This window comes from Lichenostomus cassidix, chromosome 3 (genome assembly GCF_008360975.1).
Source record: "Lichenostomus cassidix isolate B80296 chromosome 3, HeHo_3.0, whole genome shotgun sequence".
Lineage (NCBI taxonomy): Eukaryota > Metazoa > Chordata > Aves > Passeriformes > Meliphagidae > Lichenostomus > Lichenostomus cassidix.
The window spans coordinates 9,405,079-9,419,930 of NC_139483.1; the positions used below are offsets into that span (position 1 = coordinate 9,405,079).

The 14,852-nt window shown below is 45.7% G+C and overlaps 1 protein-coding gene and 1 long non-coding RNA gene across 4 annotated transcripts in view; one reads left to right on the forward strand and one right to left on the reverse strand.

The window, feature by feature from the left end:
- SERTAD2 (SERTA domain containing 2) overlaps positions 1-14,852 on the forward strand; it is a 78,654-nt gene that overhangs the window by 31,466 nt on the left and 32,336 nt on the right. The window lies entirely within an intron of this gene.
- Positions 7,925-9,993, reverse strand: LOC146439005 (uncharacterized). The gene is made up of 3 exons (XR_014850627.1): positions 9,711-9,993; positions 8,951-9,470; positions 7,925-8,840 (listed from the first exon to the last, which is right to left on the reverse strand). It is a non-coding gene; the product is annotated as an uncharacterized LOC146439005 (long non-coding RNA).

Sequence of the window (14,852 nt, forward strand, 5' to 3'; positions counted from 1 at the left end):
TGCCCAGACCCAAAAAGGGAGATGGCTGGCTGAGCTGCAGCTCTGCAGAGGGGGGATGGAGTTGATGGTGGATTCCAGGCTGACAGTGAGTCACCAGCTTTGTACAGTTGTGAAAAAGGCAAGCTGGGGTTTATAACCAAGAACGTTCAGCTATCCTTGCACTCAGCTCAGCTTGGTGAGGTCTCAGCTGGAGTCTTGAACCAGTTTTCTGCTCACAGCCTTTAAAAACAGCAAAACAAGTAAAAAGTGGGTCAAAAGGAAAAAAAAAAAAAAAAGGAGGAAAATAGCATGAATGGATGATTTAGCAGACATGACCTATACAGAGAAAGTGAAGGTATTGGGGTTGCTTAGTCCGTGGAAGAAAAAGGTGAGGAGATGGATGAATATGTTAACACCTGTAAAATGTGGGAAGGAATAAGCTGTTTACCATGTATTTCAGGAAGAGGACTGTGCACTTGAGTCTTGTGGGAGCTTTGTGCAGAGCAGTCCCAGTGACAGGCTGTCACCAGAAATCCACGGGAGCCTCTTTTTAGCAAATGTATTTATCTGGAACTGTTTCTGTGGCAATGGCCCTTCTTCTCTCCTGCTTTGTGATGGCCAAGCCTGAGAAACACATGGTGGGAAGGGAGCTATGCTTCCCATTGCAGGAGAGCTAGCTCTGGCCCAGTGAGTGGAGGAGAACAGGGCAGCTGCAGAGCTGACCTGCACCTCCAATCGATGCTGTAATGGCAAAGCTCACCCTGGGAGCTTTGTGCTGAGGAGGCAGCACATTCCTGTCCAGGTGCAGCCCCACAAATGCTCCATCAGAGGTGTGCTCTGATGTCAGGCAATGAGATTTTTTGGCTCCTGGTGTAGGGAAGCCGAGCATTTGCATTTGGCTTGCATGAGAAGGCCAGTCATTTTCCTCTCGAAGGCTTGGAGGCAGGAGAGGTGACCAGGGTGGAAGTAGCAATGCTGCTTTAGACTCACTCACTGCAGGACTTGGTGACAGGTACACCAGGTATCAGCTCTCAGGCTATGACAGATCCATCCTGACAGATGTCCCTTTAGCACCAGCAGCCAAAACATCGTGGTTGTGTTGTTGCAAGGGGTTTGTTCCCATCTTTTAGGGAGATTTTTGTCTTGGGGATGGGCTTGCTCTCCTCCATCATGTAGCAGCTACCGCAGCAAAGCAATATTAGGAAGTAAGATTTTAGCTGTCTTCCACGTGATTAGTCCTGCTTGAGGGAGGGGGAAGGGCCTCACACTCCCTATTAATCATTTCTTCTTCCCTCCTCCCATCTGCTCAGTGATTCTCTTGCTCTTTCATACACCACTAATATTTGATCACTTAATTTCTCTCTGATTCTCTGACTCCCTCCCTCATTGGTTTTTTTCTTGAATCTCTGCCCTCCTTGCTCCCACATTCTTGCAGAGATGCTACTCAATGACCTAATTTTCTCCCAAGAAAAAAACAGGGGGAAAAAAAGAAAAAAAAGAAAAAATACTCCAAAGTTCCTCATTTCCCTTTTCTTGGATATTACACCTTTTCCCAGTGGTCAGCACCTTCAGCCAGAGTTGTAGAGCACGTGTGGGCAGTTCCTGCTTCCCTCCTCCTCCTCTTTGTGCCCTCCCCAGAGGGTGCAAGCCTGACTCCTCCTCCTCCTTCTCTTCCAGCTGCTTTCACTAACCTCCTAGCTCTTCTTGGCAGTGAGGAGCCTGGACATCTGTAGAAGCAGCTGGAAGCAAGATGGAGAGCCAATATCCTGCAGCTCATCAGATCTCTACAAACCTCAGCTCAGGAACAAACTGCTTAATTTGCTGTGTTTTTGTACTCTTTAGTTCGCAGTGCACACTGCTCGTTCCTCACCATCCCAGCAAAGCTCCAGCTTTATTGATCCATGGCCTGGCATGGCTATAGCGTGTTGTTTTAGATATCTTGTTGCCAGCCTGTGAATCTGAGTGCTCTTATGTTATGGTGGAAGAAGGCAAAGTTAAGTTTTCTACCTGGATCTTCAGCATTACCTCCATTAGCATCATATGTTTCCACGGACAGAACTTAATCCTGCATTAGTTAAAATTTGACCTCTGTCAAACAAACAGCAGTAGCACAAATTCATAGTCCTGAGAACACAGCAAAAGTGCTCTTGCTGGTTCCCTGTCACTTTCCCACCTGATTTACATCAAAACCTCACAAAGATGACTAGTAATACTCTGAAAGGTGACAATCATCCTTCCCTGTAAACACCGGAAGGCAGCATTAAACTGAGCTCTGCAGGGCTGAAGGAGCACAAGAGGTGCAGGATCCCTGCTCCAGTTCCTGTGGAGGTGGGAGAAGCTGTTGGGGGCTGGGAGCTGCAGCATTTTGCAGCAGGGCGTTCGGGGATGGGCCCCCGAAGGGAAGCTTGCGAGCCGTGCTGCCGTGAAAAGCCTCGCAGCATGTTACATGATGCAAGCTCCTTGGCAAGTGCTGTAATTGTGTCACTGAAATGGCTGAGCCACAATGCTCAGGGAAAAGGTTTTTCCTGGTGATCCTGTGAGCGCACTGTACCCTTCCCTGGTGCACCAGAGCAGCCTGGGAAGGCCAGGGATGCCGCAAAGTGCTGAGAGAGCTCGTGTTTGGGGAAGGTTTCTTGTGCTCTGTTTCGGGATTTGGAATTTGCCAATTTGTGGCTGAGAGCACGTAACGAGAGATATAACTAGACAGATGCTTTAAAAATATTTTTCAGAGGACTTGGAAATGAGTGTGACTATTAGGGACACCATTTTCATAAAGCTTTCAGCCCAGCATCCTCTTTTTCTCTCATGACAAACTGCAGTTATGCACAAAACCAGCTACTGGAGTTTTTAATGTCTTGCTCCCTCCCCACTAGCCGTAGCTGTTTGCTTTTAAATGCCATGATTTGCACCCAGAGCAGTTGGAGCAGAGAGGTATGAAGTAAAGGGAATTGCTTTAGAAATCAGGCCTTAGACCTGATTCAGGGTCAGGCTTTAATCCACCAGCTCTGACAGGGCTGAGCAGTGCTTTGCAGCACGGGTGCACCTAGGTACATGTGGGTACACAGAGCCTACACGTGGTGTTGTCAGGTGTTTTAAGTCCAGTGTAAAGCAAATACCATTTGCAAGTCGCTTTAATATGTCCTTTTTATTTTTTCCTTCCCCCTGCCTCTAAACCTTTGCTGCGAAACAGAGCTCTCATATTTTCCATTCCTAATTCAAGAGCTGGAGGGATCGCTAAAGCCAGGTATCAAGTTACAGGAGAAAGAGTGAAGACATTTGGTTGCAGCTTCATTGGCTCACACAGTGCATACACCCGAGCGACCATTTTCATCAGCTCCCATGTCTATGGGTAAAACTCTAAGGAAAATCACATTTTCTCTAAATCTGTCCTTGGGAAGGACAGTGTCTGCAAGGAAAATTCCCACCAATAGAGGTGTTTGAAGGCTGGGAATAGGAGGAAGGAAAAACCCTGGAACGATCAAAAAGCATCTCGTCCATAGTACAGGAAATGTTGTTCCTACTCATCTGAGCTATCAAAATAAGGCAAACCAACAAGTTACAACAATAACAATGTTCAAATTAAATCCTTTGAATGTGTCATGTGTGTAGCTTAAAATGTGACTCAGCCAGGAATTGTTACTATTTCTGGTACTGCTTTTAAACCTAGTCTACTGTTTTTAAACCTAGTCTACTTCAGATATTTGGCATGTCCTTGGTTTTGATAGGAAGCTGATTAGAGATGGTGACTAAATATGCTTTATGGGCTAATTCAAACTTGGATCTTTTCTGCTGAAATTGAGATTTGATGATCTTGAAGTTAGATGTGAACTTGAGTGAAGATTTCAGTGTGTAAAAGAAAGCCAAAGCCCTGTATTTTTTTTTTTGCCTGTTCATAACCACCTCCATTCTAGCATTTCTTTTCTCATTGGGGTTTTCCAGACCATGGTTTTTCCTGTTCTCCTCTGTGTTTGGATGCTTTCTTCAAACCTTCAGCTCCTTCTGTTCAGTTCTTAGAGTGGTGGTGTGTATTTGGCAGTTTCTTCAGTTGTTTGTCCCACCAGAAGAGCCTCCTCACCCTTTTTTTCCATTCCTGTGTATTCTCTTGGTCTTTGCCCTGTGTGTTGGTTTTCCTTTTGCTGATTTCCATGTGTTACTCCTTTCTGTTGCTCATTTGCACTTGTCTGGCTGGGAATGATCTGCAGCCAGCTCTTCTGTTTCCCCACCATGCCTTTCCTTTGGTAGAGCTGATGGGAAATGCTGTATTTCCCCCTTCCCTCCTCCCACTGCCCCCTTCCTCTCCAGCTTCCTTTTCTTGTACAGCTCAGTGAAAAGCACTTAATAAAAAATATTTGGGTAAAAGGGGAGCAGAGCAAGCTCCATTTATTGCCCTGTGTGTGTTTTCTACTGTCTGCCTGTTCCTCTGAGCAGGCACTCAGCCTTTGAAGGTTGATCTTCTTGGGAATCAGTAGAGAGATTAATCTTGGAAAGGGTAGTAGTGGACTGACATTTGATTTCCTTATTTAAGTGTGACTGTTGCCCATATGCTGGAGACCACACGTGACTTACGACTCCTGCTCTCTGCGCTTCCTCAGTTTTTCTGCCCAGCCTCTAGTTCACATTTTGTTGGCTATCCTTACGGTGAAAAAAAGGTAGAAATTGTCTTCCCTTCACACTGAAAGTTTAGGTTAAAATTAAAACACATACAGAGCTGCAGAAGCTCTGGGACTCATCTCCTATAACCCTTTGTGGGCCTTTGTGGGCAGCCTTGGGGGCTTTTCAGAGAGCTGAAAAGGGGAATTTCAGTGTTGTACACATGCATTTTGCTTCCTGCTGCCCATGTGGCAGTTGTGAAGGTGTCCCTATACTGTAGTAGTTGTCAGTGTGTGTTTGCTATAGTGAGTTACTCCATGAACCCTAATTGTGAAGCACGCTAAGATGAGAGGGGAACCATAAACAAATCTGTGTATTTTCAGCTTTTCTGCCTTTATTTTTCCCAGTTTGGTGGGCACTGATTCATTGTGCGTGCTGCTTGTGCACTGTGTAGCATGAACAAAGAGAGTCCATGCAACATGAAAGACACAGATTGAATTAAAACTGTCAAGTTCTTTCCCTCGTGCCACTTTTCCAGGCCAGTTTTTCCCTGTGTGGGCTGTGTGTTGTTTGCGTGCTTCCACTGCTGCTCAATGAAACACACGGCACTTCTGGATTACAGACAAAACAAAATTAGGTGCTTTGTTGTTACCCACATGCCCAAATCTGAGGATAAGAAAAGACTTGTCCCTTCTCATGGTGTGACTCTTGGGGATGGTCCTGTGCAGGGCCAGGAGCTGGACTCGATGATCCTTGTGGGTCCCTTCCAACTCAGCAGATTCTGTCATTCTGTCCCTCACCTCCACCTTCAGTGCAAGCAGTAGGATTTTGAAGAATTTGGATGAAAACCTGAAGGGAGTACAAAGTTTCCTTATGTTTGTGTAATTCCTGGTGGGAGCAATGTGATGTAACACCGAGCAGAGTCACTGTGCTAATGTACCTTTGGACCTGGGCAAGAGGAAGAAAAGCTGTGAGACAGCCTCTTGTCAGGAGCTTCTCCCTGCAGTCACCTAGATTCCTGAAAGACAGGTCACATCCTGCCAGGCATGAGAGATGCTGAGTGAGGATGCACAGCCTGTGCTCTGCAAGCCTGCAGACTAGATAGGTCCTTTGAGCCTTTGCCTGTAAATACAGGAAGGATGCACTGTGGAAGGTCCTGTATGCAGATGCCTTCATGTAGACGAGGAAAAAGAAAGCCTAAGTTGCTTGCCTCTTCTTCCATTTTCCCCTTACAAATGCCTCCCATGGCTGACAGCCTTTTTCAGGGAAGCACAAAACCCTTCCCTCTGCGGGGCTGTGAATCTGCTTGCTCTGGGGCTGTCCAAAGAGCCAAATCACCTTTGAGAAGAAGAGAAGGATATTTGGATCATGCTGGCATGCCCTCTTGTGTACCCTGGTGCTCAGGAAGGGGTATTACTGGAGAGCTCTAACAGATGAAGCTCAGATGAGCAAATACAGATGTCAAGTGTATTTTCTACCTGTCCAAGCTGTCCCTTACTGTAATAGTGGAATCAGGAGAAATTGGAACCTTCTGCAACTGACAATGTAGCCCTAAACGTGGAATTGCTTGTTCAGCTGCTGTGTCAGATGGGTAGTGTGGGGTGGAAGCACACATCATCTTCGGTCAGTGTGGGAGGCTCCCGTGGCAAGGTGGACAGAATGCTTAGGGTGGGACAGCTTGGAGAGGCTCCCCAGAGCTCAATCCACATGTGCTGTTAGTCACTGCTGTCCTTTACTCAGGCATGAGTTTCAGGCTGGGTGTTGTAGCTCACAGTCTGACCCCAGATGTGTATTAATTATTTATTTTCCTCCACGTGCTGGCAGATGGTTGGAAGAAGAGTCTGCCAAGCATAGTGCATGCTTGAGGGCAGCGATTTTGAGGCACGTTGTTGAGATTATCTGATGTTTCACATTTTCTGTAATTTAGTTTGTGTGTGTGTGAAGGGAGTATTTAAAACTTGCAGACAATAGTTTGCTGGGTTGCAGGGAATGAAACCCCTAATGAATAGTCCATTGTTTACATCCATTTGAGGCTGTTTCTTTGCTGAATTAGTGCCATGAAACATAGCTGCAACTCTGTTGTTTTTAACTCCCCTCTCTCTCCTTACCCATCCCCCTTCCCATTCCTTATGGTTGCTAAATCCTGCTGTTATCTTCCCTACACAAGTTTCCAAGCTCCCTTCTCTCCTCTTGATTTTCTTCTGCTTAAACCTCTTGTCCAAACTGGGTCATCTTTTGCTTCTAGTGTGGTAAATTTTCTCATCCTTGGCCTCTTGGACTCACACTTCAATCGTTATTATTTTTATCCAGATGAACGTGGGAAAAGAAAAGAAATAAAGCCCCCAAACTCTTTTCTGCCATAATCAGGGCTAGACCCCCCTCTTCCCTTTGCCTTTCCCTCCCAACCTCCTTGCTTGGAGCTCTTTCTATACCAGTTTGCAGCTGTCTATATATACTGATTTATCTCATATTTGTCTGTAAGCCCTCTGCCCAATTTCTAGCTCTTATTTTCCTCTCCAATGAGGAGGATTCCTCCCTTGCTCTGTCCATACTGTTCCATGCTCTGATCTCTATTCCTTCTTCTGGTGACCCCAAAACTTGAGGTAGCTCCCTTTTCCCCTTCTTTAAACAGATAAGTGGCTGGCTGGCAGAGTTGTAAGCTTTTTTTTTTCTCTGTACTCGGTTTGTAGATGGCTCTTTTTTGTGTGTGTGTGTTGCTAATTGATGCTGTGTAGCTGTTTACCTGCATGACTTGCTGGAGTGATTGCTCAGACTGATGCATACCACACTCTGGAACTGTTTCTTTTCTCTCCAGCCCTGATTTATAGATAACTGGAAAAAGCAATTCTTGGCTGCCCTGTTTTGAAAACTATTACGCCACAGAAAAACTCCTTCTATAAACACAGCACCTGATATAAAGAAGCCCTATTCGGTTTTCTGGTTTTCCTCATTAAAAAAAGCTTCCCTTTATCATAGAAACAATAATTCTCCTCAAATTGTATTTAAGGGATGTAGACACAAAGGCTTACCTGCCCTTCTAGGACGTCCTAGAAATCAGAACTGAGGCATTTTTCATAGTCAATAAGGGAATGGGGTATTTTGGAGAGGTTGTGTTTGTCTTTTCTGGATAGGCAGCATGCTCATGCCACATAATACAAACCAACCACAGCTCTATCAGGCTCGTGTATGCTGGCTGAAGTGCTAGGACATGTATCTGCAGAGAATTCCCTATGGATGAAGAGGTTGGGAGGGTTGGAAGGCCCCAAAGATCTTGAGAAAGTAGGTACAGACCAATTCCTTTAATCAAAGGACTGCTGTGCATTGTGCAAATCAAGTGCATCTGCTTCCATTTCTTCACAACCTCTGTGTGATGCCCTCTGGACTGCAACTTGGGGGCAATGCTGTAAATTTTGAAACACTGTTTGTTTGTGTAGGGCACTGCTGGTATCCTTTTGGGTCAGCAGAGCTGCTCTAAAATATGGCAAAATCATCAAATGATAAGCAAACCTACGATGCCTCAGCCCAGTGCCAAACAAAATCCTGCAAGAGGGAGAATTAGCTGTGAAAATTTACCCTGTTGCTGCAGAGCTCATTTGGTTGCATATATCATGTCAGAGTGGAATGATTGAAGAAATGCTCTACTTGGTAAATGAACATTTGTGCCAGTTACAGGACAGCTTATACATGCATAAAACCTGAGACACCTGGTAGTGGTGCTGGACAGGTTGTTTTTGAATGAATGTGCTTGTTGGAATGCAGGGGAGGAGTGAAATGCCTCCATGTCTTTAAGTATTTCTCCTTTCGATGCCATATACTGTTAAGGAAACCAGATTCTGGGGACACGTTAGTTCTGTAAGCAGCAAAAGTTTCTGCTTCCTATAGTGGGGATGCTTTCTCCTTCTTACTTCCACTCCAGATTGATACTAAGATTCTGAGGATGTGGCACTGCTTTCATTTTGGCCTTTTACTTCCCTCTGAAAACACAGAGCCAACACATAGAATACAAGATCAATTCCTGACTTTCTTACAACGATTTGCTGTTCTTCCCACCTCCATCACTAGACATTGCACATTCCTCCCAAACCAAACCCCTGTAGCCCAGAAATAGGTCACACCCCACCACCTGGACAGCAGTCATGGCTTGTGTCATCGTTTGGCGTGACGTTGGCAAGAGCTCGGCGAGCAGGACTGGCTTCTTCAGGGAGCAGGATGTGAGAACACCCCTCGTGATACCTCCAGATGGGCCTTGGGAGGTGATGGGGGAGAGGACACTCTTCACACAGGGGGAAAAAAAAAAGGAGGTGTAAGCTAGCTTGATCAGCGAACGGGTTTTCTGCTGGTTGGTTTGGATGATTTATAATGGTATACAGAGCTTTGTCACCTTTATGCTGACTTGTTCCATTGCTGCCCAGAGGTCAGCCCGTTGGCCTGTAAAAAATGAATTGTCGATTTCTGTGGCTTTTCCTGGTGGCCACAATCCTGGGGCTGTTGTCAGTCCTGCTGTTGAGTTCAACTGAGGGCTGGAGGGGGCTGCCCACGAAGCTTGCTCGACCTCTCACCGCTGGTGGTTTCATTTTGGATGAATTTTTCATCATTCCTATAAAGTGACCCTAAGCAGGGCATATCCAAATCTCCTTTTGACTTAGTGGGTAGAAGAGCAGCAATGCCAGCTGTTGGGCTGGTAGGCTTTGCTCAAGAATGCCACTTCTTGTCTGTGTGGTTACTTTGAGAAGCTCACAGGGAAGGAGCATGCTTCCAGGTTTTTCAGATTATTTCAGTTGCTGCAAAAGGTGATCTGCACAGGGAATGGATGCAATGGAATTAGTGGCAGAGACAGAGGTATCTGCAAGTGTGTGATCATTTTCATAGGACAGGTACGTTGTGCTTCTTCCTGAGAAGTGCTGAGAACAAATTGTCATAGAAATGCAAAATACAGTCAGTCTGTTTTGGGTTAAGGCAAGAAATGAGGGCCCTATAGCCTGGAGAGATGCGTATGAGTCTGCGTGGGGAAAATGCACCTTAATTAGATGGATTGACAGATCCTGTTTCTCCTGCTCCTTCCGCAGTTTGCAGCGCTCAGTCTAGGAAACGCCTCCCAAATTCGCCCACCACTGCCCTTACAGAAGGCCTGGCACACTCACCCGGAGTCCTCCATGCCGTATGGCTGGATGTCACTGAGACCTGGATCGTGACCTGTTAGGCTGGATGGACAACTTCAGGCTGGGAGGGGAGCCCAGCACATCCCCTGCCCTCTGCACACCGTGTTCTTTAATGCTCCTTCCCGGCAGCCGGCTGGGGTTTGGCGTGGAGAGGACAGCGTCTGTCCCGGCGGGGCGCTGGGGCTGTGCCTGTGCCAGGGGGCATGTCCCCTCCTCTGGCACCGTGGGGCTTGTGGTGCTGCTGTGCTGAGCACTGCTGCTCTGAAAGTTGCTTAATAGACATGCTGGACTCTGTCTTGACAATACACCCTTTTCTTGAGAGAAATGAGAAGTTTCAATTTCAGTCACTAGCCTGTTTTTCACTGACCTGTTTTAGTCAGCAAGTCATGGCTTTACTGTGCCACTCTCTCAAACTGCCACTCATGAGCTTAACGAGATGGTGGAGCAAAACTCCTCTCCTCTGCAGAAAATGCAAAGAGAGAAGAGGCAGTTTTACCCCAAACGTTAGAGGAGACGCGGTCAAATTAACGTTACAGTAAATGTAAAATATTTTTAATTTACAGAGTACTTTAAGCTCCAGTTGGGAGGCAAGGGGTGCAAAGGGGGAAGGGTTTGGAGTGAAGTTAATACACCTTTTAAAACTTTTGACTGAATCTTTTATTCAGTGTTTGTATAACTCAGTTATCTGCTAGTTAATACCAGTATTTTTCATACCTCTCCAGAGCCAATACACAGCAAACCTTCAGCCCTGTTGGGTATTTGTGCTACAGCATATTTAATAGCCATGACAACAATTCAACAATTGTATGGAAGCCTCCCCTCCCTGTCTGAGTGTTGCAGGCACCAGAGTGTCTCCATTGGAAAACCCCTAAACATACAGTTTCAGCCAAAACTGTTTTAATGATAGTCTACTGAGAGCTTGACAGGCTTTTTTTTTTTTTAAAAAAAGGGGGCCACTTTTTTCCCTCCCCCCCCCAATCTTTTTCTTAACTTCTTCACTGCTTTTGTGAAAGCTGCCACTGTAAAACACAAGGCAAATTAAAAAAAATAAATTGCTTTAAATTGCTTAACAGGCTTGATGAGACAAAGCCTGGTGTGTTGGAGTGGCTGCAGGGAGCTCTGCGGCTGCTTTTGTATGATTTCAGAGGTGAATTTAGATGGCTGGAAGATAGATGGGTGCCAGATGCAGTTTGACACAGATTCCGGCAGCTGCTCCTGCGCGAGGTTTCATTAGCGGCGAGTTAGCGAGCTGCAGAGCGCCGGTGAGGCCCCCAGCGCTGCGCTGACAGCGAGAGCTCTGAAACAATACAATATTCGCTAAGTGATTTTAATCTGGGAGATTAAATGACACCCAGTTGGTTTCCCGACTTAGAAAGACGACACGGTATAAAGCTGTTCGTGGCACTCGCTCTGCCCGGGCCCTTGTCACATGTATTTACATGGAGAGTGCTTTCCTGCCCCCCTCATCCTGAAATGGGAAGAGAAGGGTTGATTTTGTGTCGCAGACATATTTTTCCATCCTAACTGTATAATGTGCTTTTAACTGCAACAGGAAACATTGGCCTCACTTCAACAAATGCTTACATTGGACCGAAATGCTCGCGTGCTCCTGCTAAGCATAGGCGAAACTGTTTGAAAGATTAGGGCCACGGTCTGTAAAGTGAACGGCTTCCTTTTTAATAGGTGGGCAAGTCCCAAAATCAGGAAGCAGTCAGTATTTATGGGATTGGGCAATTTGGCTTGGTTTTAAATAAACCAGTGTACTACAATGGATGACTTGATAGAAGTGGTGGAGGAGCTGCTGTTCTCCAGGCAGATGAAGTTTTATTTGTGGAGGGACACTAAAGATTGGGGTTTGGTGAAGGGAGAGAAAATGTCATCAAACTTATTTGCAATACAAACCAGGCTGACTTCAAGATTCTTCTAGGGGGATTTCATGGGCAGTATTTTGGGAACCCTCACTGTGGCACACTTACTGTGTGGTTATTTGGGCTTTGTATAAACTTTGTGTATCTCTGATTGCTTCAACAAGTAAATCCCTGACTGGGAAAAAAAAAGGCTTTTCCTCTGATAGTTGGGGGAAAGTATGTAGGGAAGCAAACAAACCAAATCTCTTTTCTTTCACGTGTGCCACCTGAATTTTGCCTTTGCATATTTAACTGCTGATGTCAAACTACTCTGTTCACTTTGAGTCATTTACTATCCTCACAGTAAGCAGACAAACAAGCTTCTTTTTTTTTTCCCTCCAATATATATGCGAGTTGGAAGTGTAGGGGCTGCTGTCTTTGGATCTCAACTATTGTTTGTTTGTGCATGTTACAGCTCTGTTTCTAGATGCCTTTGGTAAATACCCCATGCATGGCTTCAATTAAGCTTTCTATATTGAGAAAGTATGCCTTAATTTATCAGGTTAAAGATATCTCTGTTACATCAATTTGTTCACAGTGTGTTGTGACCTAATCAACTAGGGATGTAAGCCATTTCTTGAGGAGTAATTACTCAACAACAAAAAATGTCTCTCTTTCCTAATAGCAGTGAGTGAGTTGGCTAATTGGAATCCATTTTGGTAGTGGCAGGTCAGCAATCAGGAGGTGGCTTTCCTGGCTGGCTTCTAGGTGGGAGGGAGAAGGCAGCAGCAGCAGAAACACAGAGCTGTGGTTTGCTGAGGTCACTGGGAGAGCTTCTCTCCATCTGATCCATGACCCACATGCTAGGATTGGGGTGCCCTTGTGCTCCTCTTTACCACCAATGCTGTGACAATTTGGTCAGAACCCTTTCCTGGACATTTTTGAGGGAAAGAATTCATGAGCAGGTTGGAAATGCCAGATCTTCTTTCAAAACTTGCAAAGGAATTCTGGTGTTTTTATTGTTACTGGGGGCAGGGGGCTGCAGTGATGTTCTCATGTGACAAATCTCCATGGCCTGGCTGGGCCTCGGTCAGGGGATGTGAAGTTAAAGGATGATGGCTCATTATGTCTCTACTCAGATTAACTTATGACAGTGACAGAGCAATTTTTGCTTTCAGTGCTGCCTCACTTAGGAGCATGAGCTGCCAGTCCTGCTAGCGGTGTCATGCAGAGGCATCTTTTAGATGACCCCACTGGTTGCTGTCCTGTTTTTCTACTTGATATATCATTGAGGTGCATTCTGGTTTTTTCTTTTGTTTTTTTTTTTCCTCCCCTCCTTGGTTTCAAACCTTGCTGAGAGGGAGGTGGAGAGGAAAATCCTCATGAATTAACATTATTTCCCTGGTGGGCTTTGCTGCCATTTTATCTAATTACGCCTGCTGTTTTCCAGATCACATTGTAAGCATTTGCATGAAGGGGCTTTCACTTACCTCCTCAAGTAAATTAAATAACAGCCCTTAGGCTGGGCTGACAGCATAATGCATTTTCATGTGGGAGATCAACAGCTCCCATACCTTGAGATGGGAAATGCTGAAATGACAGGGAAGCTCTGTGCTTTTGTCTCAAATTAGGGCAACTAGACCGAGTTAGGGCCACTTTGAAAATGCCTGCTGCTGGCTCTTGTGGTGTGTAGGGGTCTGTAGGAAGAGAGGGGCACATAGGAATCTGCAGAGTGCCACAGAGAATAGACTCATGAGGATCCACGAGCTACGTGCAAGATGTGCAGGAAAGCCAGGGAAAGCAAGCCTGTTGTCAGCAGCTTTAAACGCACAGCCCTATTGGAAAGCGTGAGGGATCTGCAAACTGTGGAAGATTGGAAGCCACAGACATCAAGCAAATGAGAGGTGTAGGCCCTGCCCTGGGGATGTTTACTGCACGACTTCGTGGATGAGGAAGGCTGGACTTGTGTGGAACGCTCTGGAAATCAAAACACATGGCCTTGACTTTCATTTCCACAATAAGCCGTCCCGCAGTTTCCCTGTGCTTCATTTCTTCAATTTGCAAAATGAGGCAGTAGTCCGTCTGCCCAAATGACAGTCCGCTGCTTTCCTTGCCTGACCCGTTACTCCCAATGAGTATCCAGCCCCAGGAATTATCCTTCTCCGAATGTTTCAGAGCTCCTAGAGCCCTTCATGATACCAGCCTCGTGGGATGATCTGGTCCCTTCATAGTCATGTGTGTTACACATCAGAAATGTACATCAGCCCTTCCCTGGCTGTGGTCACTCCTTCATTCTTTCAATATAGCTGGGAGCTTCTGAGGAGGAGAATGGATCTGGAACAAATGACCATGAGGAAATGCATTTCTTCAGCTCCTGATCAGCCCAGGCTTGTCCTGGCAGAAAAGAGGGTGTTGATGGGCAGAGAGACAAACTCCCATCCTCCAGTCATTAGGCTTGGACAAAATTGTGATGTCCTCTTGGGTTGTTTCTTTACAGGACCTGAAGTGGGGACGTGCCAGCAAGTGGGCTGGTGAGCTGCATGGCCAAACAGAGTCATCACTTAGGGAGTGAGGAAGAGGAGATGGACCTCTACAGCACGTAGGGAATGTAATCCCCACTCTGGCACGTTGGTCATGAATAGGAGTCAGCAACAGGAGAGGCTGCTTAGCTTGGGAGGTTGTGGCTGTCTTGTGCAGAGCTCCCACCACATAGATGTTTCATGTAAAGCAAGAAAGGTGGCCTGTGTTCAGTTAGTTCACTGTAACTCTGTGGTGACAGTGACCCTCTCAGTATTACACCTGTAATGTTGAAGTATCTTCTAGCTTTTGCTGCTAATTCCTTTTATCCTGTGTCATTGGTTAGGGATTAAGGAAATCATGCAGATCACTAAGATCTGCTTGAAGGAGTCTGCAGTGACTCGCTTTTGTTTGGGGATCATTGTGAAGAAATGTGGTTTACTTGTTTTTCTTTAGAAAATCAAGTTTTCTGTTCCTTCAAAACATAGTTCCAGGTTGAAGGTGGAGGAGAACTAGAAATGTTAGTGTGGTGGGGGTTTAAACACCTTTTAACTCACATGTTAAGGCATCTTGGCTCTTCCAAGTAACTAGAGAACTACTCTGTGATGCATTTCTGTGTCTGAGATGAATTTCGAATGCCAGCGAGATAATGAGATTTATCAAATAAAAAGCCTGTCTTTCACTTTGTTCAAGCTTGGCCTCATGCCTCTAATACATGGAGTTTAGCTCAGAAGCAGCTTGTAATTTGTATCACAAAACC